Below are 9,674 nucleotides of genomic sequence, written 5' to 3' on the forward strand. Positions count from 1 at the left end.
AGCCATGTTCGACCTCAATTGAAAGAGAGGCCCTTGGTCCTGTGAAGTCCAGAGGCCCTAATGTAGAGGAATGCTAGGGCAGGGAGGTATGTGGGCATGCATGTGCATGTGTGTGTGTATCTATGAGTGTGGTTGTAATGATGTGTGCTCTAAAGTAATAACAATGAATGTAAGAATAGAAAATATTCTGAGCAAATTGAATGATGGAATATGTGAGGAGCTGTCCGAGGAGCTGTCCTCACAGAGATGTGAGGAGCTGTCCGAGGAGCTGTCCTCACATATGTGAGGAGCTGTCCTCACAAACTCCATTATAAGATGGCACCGGCATCCGGCAGAACGCACCTAGTAAAAAGGGCAATACGCAGGCGCCTGGTAACGTCCCTACTCAAAGGGACACGTACGTTTTGGTACGTCATCTGGCATAATTGGCAGCGACCAGTCAGAGAGTGACACGTCCTAGGCGAGGATAGTTTCCTATATAAGGGACGGTTATTCCTCACTCTCCGTCTCTGCATTGTAAGCTTATGCTCTCCCTCTCAAGACGCATTAAAGCTTTTCTGTAGTAGGATCCTGTGTGTGCCGCGTCGTTCCTGCTGGCGAGACGAAGCGCGGGACAGGAATACAGGAAAATATATAAAGAACATATCGAGAACTTAAATGTTTGAGAAATACTAATAGGTGTGGCTTGCTAAATAGTTATCTTTTCTTCTTTTTATCATAATGTCATTAATTTTAAAATCACTAAAATTCACATATATGTTAAGTGGCACTCTTTTTTTTCTAATAAAAATCCACATGTCAAGAAAACTGAAAAGATGTATTTAGTAGTTCATTAATAATTCTTATTTAATAGTATTTATTTAGCTTTGAAAATATCCTAAGATTTCTCATTTCTTTACACTACCAATTAAACACTTTTATTCTTATTCCTGGGACATAGCCATAGTCTATATTATAATATTTTATGTATCTAATCTCAATATCATTTTGATTTTGTCTCTGTTACACCTCAATAAATAGACCATGAGGATCTTTACTGATGGATTCATTTCCAGCCCTGGTTTGTCAAAACTTTCCAAATTCTGCTGCTCTTTTTCCTAAGTTACAAGATGGAGACATGAATACCTAGAGGAGACAACCAAGGGAACAGTTATCCCTCTACATAAATGGCAAAACCATAAACATCCCTTATACCTGAGACATTTTCAGGAGATTATTTATATAGTACTTGACATTATTTAATTTAAAATCATATTAGTTTATTAAGTTTATAAAATGTATCTTGCCTTGAAAATAAATAAAATTACTTAAGGAGTGATCATCTCAAAATTATATGCTTATCTACAAGGTTCTACTTCAAGGAAACTTCTGTTTCATGTGTCTATACAATGTATATATGCATATTTTCTGTTTTACAATAATATATATATATTAACCAGATATATAAGTAAATATATATTCTGCACCATATTTTATTTCTTTAGCATATGTTACATAATATACATACCTATAGATAATTTTTTATTTTAAATTATTTAAGTTTTAATTATGTGTATGAATGTGTCATTGTTACCTGTCCTCGAGTGTAGGGTCCAATGTGTCCGGAAAAGGGGATCAGATCCCTTGGAGCAAGCAGTTGTGAGCTTCTTAATGTGGGTCCTAAGAAGAAAACAGAGGTGACTTATGTCTCTAAGGACACCCCTATGTTGCTTTACCTCAACACTCATAGTCTTGGAGCAGAGGCAGAGGCAGGCAGAAAAGGAAGAAGAGAGAGGTCCCCGAGTGGTGGTAGTGGGTCTTACTGATGTGGGCAAGTCCACAGTGTCGACTGCTACTCAATTAGGCAATGCATTTGGGCCGATGTCTCACATGGTGTTGGATGTAGGCCAGAACTCTGTGTTCATCCCCGGTACCATGGTGTCCCTGTACATTGAGCTTCCAGCAGATGTGGAAGAAGGTTTCTCCATCCAGGCACCTCTTTTGTATCGTTTTGGCTCTACCATGCCTGACACCAACATCAAGCTTTATATTTTACATCTCATTTAGCAGATGTGTTCAATCAAAAGTGTGAAGTGAATAGAATAGCTTCTGTGAGTGGCTGTTTCATCAACATCTGTGGCTGTGCAAAGGGCTATGGTTACCAGGCCCTGGTGCACGCCGCTTCAGCCTTTGAGGCAGACGTGGTTATGGTTCTGGATCAAGAGCGACTGTACAATGAATTGAAAAGGGACCTGCCCCATTTGTTCAAACTGCATTGTTCCCAAAATCAAGGGGTGTGGTAGAATGTTCCAAGGACTTCCAGTGGGAATGTAGGGATGAATGTGTCCGTGAATATTTCTATGGATTCTGAGGCTGTTTCTATCCCCATGCTTTCAATGTCAAATTTTCTGATGTGAAAATCTACAAAGTTGGGGCACCCACCATCCTACACTCATGTTTATCTCTGGGCACGTCTCATGCAGAGATAATCAGCTCAAGTTAGTACCTGTCACTCCTGGTAGAGATATCGTGCACCATCTCCTGAGTGTCAGCACTGCTGAGGGAACAGAAGAGAATCTTTCTGAGACCAGCGTAGCTGGATTCACTGTTGTGACCAGTGTGAACGTGAAACACCAGGTGTTTACTGTCCTGTCTCCAGCCACCCTCCCACTACCTAAGAACTATCCGGCTATCCGGTCCAGGGATCTCAAGTAGTGAGCAAGGAGCCTCACTTTCTGCAACCTAGAGTTCCGACCATCACCAAAGGCAGATGAAATGAGCTCTGGCAATCTTATTAAGGCAGCTGACAAGTTCCAACCAGCAGAAAGCACATCCTCTACCTCTTGAAACAGTGGCAGTAGCCAGAGTCCTGGCTATTATTTGGTTCATTTACCTTGAACCAAAAGGAAAGAGATCAAAAAAGAAAATCTAAATATTTATTTTTAAGATTGCTTAAGGTACCATTTTAAAGATTCCAAGACCTTAGAGAATTCTGTGTCTTCTGCTATGCTACCATGTAGGTTTTCTTGGTACCACTTTCTAGTGTCTCTATATAGTACTTGTTGCATTATTTAAACAGGATAGAAGTGAGAAAGAGTTCAAACTTTAAAACAATTATTTTAAACATTATTGTCGTAACGAAGAAAACTGAACTCAGGTCTTCTGCAAAAAGCAATCATGCTTTTCACTGCTAAGACATTTCCCCAGGACCTGCATATTTTCAAGAAGCAAAATATTAACAAAAAGAAGAAAGATATAGGGCTGGAGAGATGACTCAGCCGTTAAAGGCTAGGCTCACAACCAAAAATATAAGAAGAAAGATATAATGAAAAGGTATCAAAATATTGAGAAAAACTGTTGCTACTAGGGAAAGGTATCGGGAAGTATGCAGAGAATTAGTGATGTTTTAGGCACTTCTTCTAGGTGCTCTGATACTGCCATATTTTTTTTTCTTAAAAGATATTTTGTGGAGATACGAAATACTCATCTGAAAATAAATACATGATAAATAAAAATTTATTGCAAGTGCAATATGTCAGATTTCACTGAGTAAATTGTATCTAAGATTATTAAATCAGGAATCACAGGAGGAGTAAATTCAGTGATGTCTTAAATGCTTTAAAGCACTCTCAAAGGAATTTTTCACAGGGTCCCGAGTAGATTCCACTGAACACTTATTTATAAAAAACGCATCTTTTGTCTTTACTTCAGCATCTCTAAACATACTTTAAAAAGAATTAGAATTCATCATTTTTCACAACATACCTTTGTACAAGGGACAGTAAGTGGCAGCAAACTTATTACTCTGTAAAATTCCCAAATTTTTAAGTATAAGAGCACATTTATAGCTACACATTTCTAGATGAACAACCTCACTAATAGTTCAGCATGAACTGATTAGCTGTACCTATAACAACAGCTAGTGAAATAGTGCATCTTCATGACTAAGCTTACTTCAAAGAAGATCCATTTCTTTTGTCTATATCAAATGAACCGTAAATAATAACTCTTAAATTGTATTTTAGCTAAATTTGTTGACTATTTCCGACCTCAAGTGTATTGTTATAAATTATGAGCATTACTTTTAAATTAAGTGAAACATTTTAGAAACTTTAAGGGGACAGATTGCTGTTTTCATTTGTGCTAAAACATAACTAATTTCTCTTCATTTATAGTAGAACAAAGTGAATATCAAAGTAAATAAATGTATTTGTTCTCATTTAGGTCTTAATTTGCTTTTACAACAGGGGAATATGGTTGGCATATATATGCATATTATTTAAATATTTCTTCCACTATTAAGTACCATTTTCCACTTATACTTTGTGAGGGGGCATCACTGTGCTGAGCATTTTTCTCCTTGGGGACATATGGTTTCTGAATAAACAACTCAGTTTCCTATGCCACATACACACATCTTTTGCATATCCAAGCCTTTGCAGGGATCTGAACATGTCAAACATGCTCAAACTGAGAAACAGTTCATAAATAAAGTTTTATGTAAAGCTAGAGATGTGGCTCAGCAGTTAAGGACTCTTTATTTACATTTCAAATGTTATCCCCTTTCCTGGTTTCCTCTCCATCAACCTCCTATCCCATCTCCCCTCCCTGCTTCTATGAAGGTGTTACCCCACCTACCCACTCACACTTTCCTGCCTATACTGGGGAATCAAGTCTTGGCAGGACCTAGGGCTTCTCCTCCCATTGGTGCCCAACAAGGCCATCTTCTGTTACATATACAGCTGGAGCCATGGGTGTCCATGTGTTCTCTTTGGATGGTAGTTTAGTCCCTGGGGGCTCTAGTCGATTTGTATTGTTGTTCTTATGGGGTTTCAAACCCCTCAGCTTCTTCAATCCTTTCTTTAACTCCTCCAATGGGGACCCAGTTCTCAGTTCAATGGTTGGCTCTGAGCATTCATGTCTGTATTTGTCATGCTCTGGTAGAGCCTCTCAGGAGAGAGACAGCTATATCAGGCTCCTGTCAGCATTCACTTCTTGGCATCAGCAGTATAGTCTGGTTTGGTGCCTTTATGTATATGGACTGGATCTTCATGTGTGGCAGTCTCTGGATGGCCTTTCTTTCAGTATCTGCTCCAAACCAACACATTGGAAAAAATATTTCCCAATCCTACATCTGATAGAGGGCTAATATGCAATCTACACAAAGAACTCAAAAAGTTAGACTCCAGAAAATCAAATAACCCTATTAAAAATTGGGTACAGAGCTGAACAAAGAATTCGCAACTAAGGAATATCAAATGGCCAAGAAGCACCTAAAGAAAAGTTTAACATACTAGTTATCAGGGAAATGCAAATCAAAACCACCCTGAGATTCCACCTCACACCAGTCAGAATGGCTAAGATCAAAAACTCAGGTGACAACAGATGCTGGTGAGGATGTGGAGAAAGAGGAACACTCCTCCATTGTTGGTGGGACTGCAGACTGGTACAACCATTCTGGAAATTAGTCTAGAGGTTCCTCAGAAAATTGGACATTGCACTACCTGAGGACCCAACTATACCACTTCTGTGCATATACCCAAAAGATGCTCCAAAATATTACAAGGACACATGCTCCACTATGTTCATAGCAGCCTTATTTGTAATAGCCAGAAGCTGGAAGTAACCCGATGTCCCTCAACAGTGGAATAGATACAGAAAATGTGGTACATTGACACAATGGAATATTACTCAGCTATCAAAAATAATGACTTCATGAAATTCTTAGACAAATGGATGGAACTGGAAAATATCATCCTGAGTGAAATAACCCAGTCACAAAAGAATACACATGGCATGCACTCACCGATAAGTGGATATTAGTCCAAAAGCTCAGAATACCCAAGATAACAATTAACGAATCACATAAAGCTCAAGAAGGAGGATGACCAAAGTGTGGATGCTTCAGTCCTTCTCAGAAGGGGAAACAAAAGTATTGATAGAAAGAAATACAGAGCAGTTAAGAACTCTTGCTGGTCTTCCAGAGTCAGGCGGCTCACAGTGGCCAGTAACCCTGACTCCAATGAATCTGATGCTTTCTTCAGGACTTTGTGACCATGGCACACAGGTGACATTCATTCATACAAACAAGCACACAGAGCATAAGTAAAAATAAATATGTCGTTTAAAAGAAATGGAGGCAAATATGAAAGGAAATGCACATTTTATAAGATGTTCAAAGATGGTAGAATGAAGTATCATTGGCTCTCAAAGTAAAATCGCAGTGTAAGCTTAAGGTACACAACAGAAATGCTAAAAGACTATGGGCTTAGATCCTACGGTGTGTATCTTTTTCTAATTTTAAGATTATATCTCTAGTTAGATTTTGGTGTACTTCCTACAAGTTAATCACTTGAATAATTGGGGCATTCACTCGCATCATCTTTGCAACCATATCGTGAGGCATGCACAATCATTTTCAGCTGCTGAGCCTTCTCTAAATAAATACCTATATTGCTCACCATGTAGCAGTCAATATGAATTTCATAAAAGTGAACTCATATCATCCTTATGATAATCTCTACATAATCTCGTTATCATTGTCTTATAGATGGAATCTGAATTAGAAAGAAAGCAAGAAATTTTGTAAAGTTTTTACAGGTCTTAAATGTTGAAGCGGAAATTTAAGTTTAATTATTCTGGCTTGAAACCAGAGATCAGAATGGCCAAGATATGAATAATAATAAGTAATTTATGATGGGCATGAAAGAAATAATAATGTGATATCTTTATGTAACACTGCCATTAGATGCAGGTCAGAGAATATGAACCATCTAGCTATCTAATTTTTGTACAGCTCTTGGCCATTCTTAGTAGCATGAACCACTGATGGTGTGTATAAGATATATAGTCCTCTCCCCCTTCCCCTGCCTCTATAAGGATGTTCCCCCACCTGCCCACCCAATCCTGCTTCCATGCCCTAGCAGTTCCCCATCCTGGATCATCAAGCTTTCACGTGACCAAGGGTCCCTTGCCAGTGATGCCAGATAAGGCCATCCTCTGCTACATATCCAGTTGGAGCCACTCTTTGGTTGGTGGTTTAGTCCCTGGAAGCTTTGGGGGGTCTGGTTGGTTGATATTGTTAATCCGTCTTTTTTAAATCACCACTAATTTCTTAGCTCCAGCTAACCAGCATCAATTGTCCTTGTAGTCCCTTTTACTCTGGTCCCTAAAGCCAGAGCTATGAGGCCAAAGCTGCCTCTTGTGCTATTATATTATCAGCTTTCTGTTTTCCAACTCCTTCAGTGCCTAAGCTTGGCTGTTCTAGAACTTGTTCTGCAGACTGACTTTGAACTCAGAGACCCAGAGATCTGCACACCTCTCTCCTAAACACTGGGATTAAAGGTGTGGTCCACCAAGCCTGGATTTAAGTTTTTCTTCACCTAGAAATTGCTTTGTTCTAGGCTGGCCTTGAACTCAGGGATCTGCTTGTCTTTGCCTCCTGGGATTAAAGGCTTGTACTACCATGACTGAACCTAAATTTAGCTGGGTAGGAACTTGCCCCAAAGTCACTTTTCCCTTAATTCAATTTAATATCCTTGAACAGTGGTTCAGCTCCATTTCACTTCCTGGAATACTTGAACCCCCTTTAATACTTGAACCATATATTTATATTTTTCCTTTCTAAGCTTGCTATGCTTGTTCAAAATGTTCTTCAACCGACCTTACCAGAGAAAAAAATCTCTGCTGGGATTTTTTGAAATTTCCTTTGTTAATGTAATTAATATAAATCTCTTTACCTTAAGCTCAGCTAGATTCTTCAGAAAAGGGCAAAAGGCATCCACATTCTTCACTGAAATACCACAAAACAGTCTCTAGTCCACATATGGAGGAAATTCTTCACTAAAACCCCTTGGATCTGGTATGTACAATTCAAATCACTCTCTGTAATCTCAGTAACAAAGTCTTTTATATTCCTACTAGGATAGCTCATTAAGCCCCACTTAAAGCATTCCACAGCTTTTCAAATCCAAAGTCCCCAAATCCACATTCTTCCAAACAAAAGGATGGTCAGGCCTATCACAATACCCCAGTCCCTGGTACCAACTTCTGTCATAGTTAGGGTTTTAATGCTGTAAACAAATTTAATTGGGCTGACTTACAGGTTCAGAGGCTCAGTCCATTATCCTCAAGGATCGACAGTATCTAGGCAGGCATGGTGCAGGAGGAGCTGAGAGTTCTGCATCTTCATCTAAAGGTTTCTAGCAGAATACTAGCTTCCAGGCAGCTAGAAGGACGGTCTTAAAGCCCACACCCACAGTGACACACCTACTCCAGCAAGGCCATACCTACTCCAACTGGTCAACACCTTTTAATAGTGCCATTCCTTGGGCCTAGCACATACAAACCATCACAAGTAGACATATATCCGGGCAAAAGCCCACATTCATAAATGAAAAAAAAAATAGACTGTTTACATCTTTAGAGAAAAAAAAGTTGAGCTACAAATATTCTACACTTGTTTGTTTGAAAACTATTTTTAGTCTGTTATAGAGGTATAAGCCTACAGAAAAATTTTCTTAATGTGACTGTTGCAAGGGACATCACATAGAAAGGAAGTTCAGATATGATTGGAAAGGCAATTGATGAAGAACCTGACTAGAAAACTAGAAAACTTTTCTTCTTTGCCATTGGCCTCTTTGTTCTTGGCCAGTTTGTGCTAATAGCCAATTATGAATATTAATATCTTATATTTGTATAATTCAACAAGAGTAAACATCCTTTATAACTGAATTTGAGGGATGTAAGTGAAATAGTGAAATTTTAACAAGTAACTTTTTGTTGTATTTTTGTGGTGGTTGTTTTGTTTTTGCTTTGTTTTTGTTTTTCTCGTGCACTAACAAGATGGCCTCTGTGTCCTTCAGAGAATGGGTCAGAAGACTTCCAAGGATAGAAGGAATCCAGTCAGAGGAGGATCATTGTTTAGATAACTGTTTCTTGACTGTAGCTCACGGCTTGATACCAGGATTGCTAGCTGTGTGTCAGAGTGGTAATGTTCCTGACAACAACGACGGTTTCTGAATGTACAACCAGCAGCACTTGGTTGAAAACCAACTATACAAAGTGTGGCATTTCTGGCAGTGCTCACCCATGCTGTATGCACAACCTTCCTGCAGCCTTGGTTCTGAGCACTCCATAGATTTATTTCACACTGTGCATGCCATCACACAAGCAGTACCAACACATGCTTCCTGAAATACCTTAGCTCATATTGTACAGATGAAATGTTCTGCTCTTCTAGAAATACTAAATGGCTTAATTACATAATATTACTTACTAATAATATTCTACCAGCATTCTTCAATGTATAAGTCATGGTAGTTATCTTTAGACTATATTGTTACAGAATGTTTGATTTTTGAGAATTTCTGTTTGAGTTCCTGACTTAAACCTTAAATGAACACACACACACACACACACACACACACACACACACACCATTAAATGAAAATTGGCTTGGAATTAGATAAGCATTTTCAGCAATATAAGAAATGTTCCTAAACACACTTCTGCCACTTCATCCATACATTTTTGTGAGGCAGCATTTGCAGTAAAATTATTCCAAAAGAAAATAGATAAACTCCAAAAACATAGAAAAGATTGAAATTTTCTAGGGACAAGTTTGTTTATTTTTTCATTTTTTATTGGATAGTTTATGTATTTACATTTCAAATGTTATCCCCTTTCCAGGTTCC

At 38.5% G+C, this 9,674-nt stretch overlaps 1 pseudogene; it reads left to right on the forward strand.

Annotated features, from left to right (window-relative positions):
* The first annotated feature begins 1,595 nt into the window (after positions 1–1,595).
* Clp1-ps1 (cleavage factor polyribonucleotide kinase subunit 1, pseudogene 1) lies at positions 1,596–2,854 on the forward strand (annotated as a pseudogene).
* Positions 2,855–9,674: the final 6,820 nt, after the last annotated feature.

Source organism: Rattus norvegicus, chromosome 1 (genome assembly GCF_036323735.1).
Source record: "Rattus norvegicus strain BN/NHsdMcwi chromosome 1, GRCr8, whole genome shotgun sequence".
In the NCBI taxonomy this organism is placed as follows: Eukaryota; Metazoa; Chordata; class Mammalia; order Rodentia; family Muridae; genus Rattus; species Rattus norvegicus.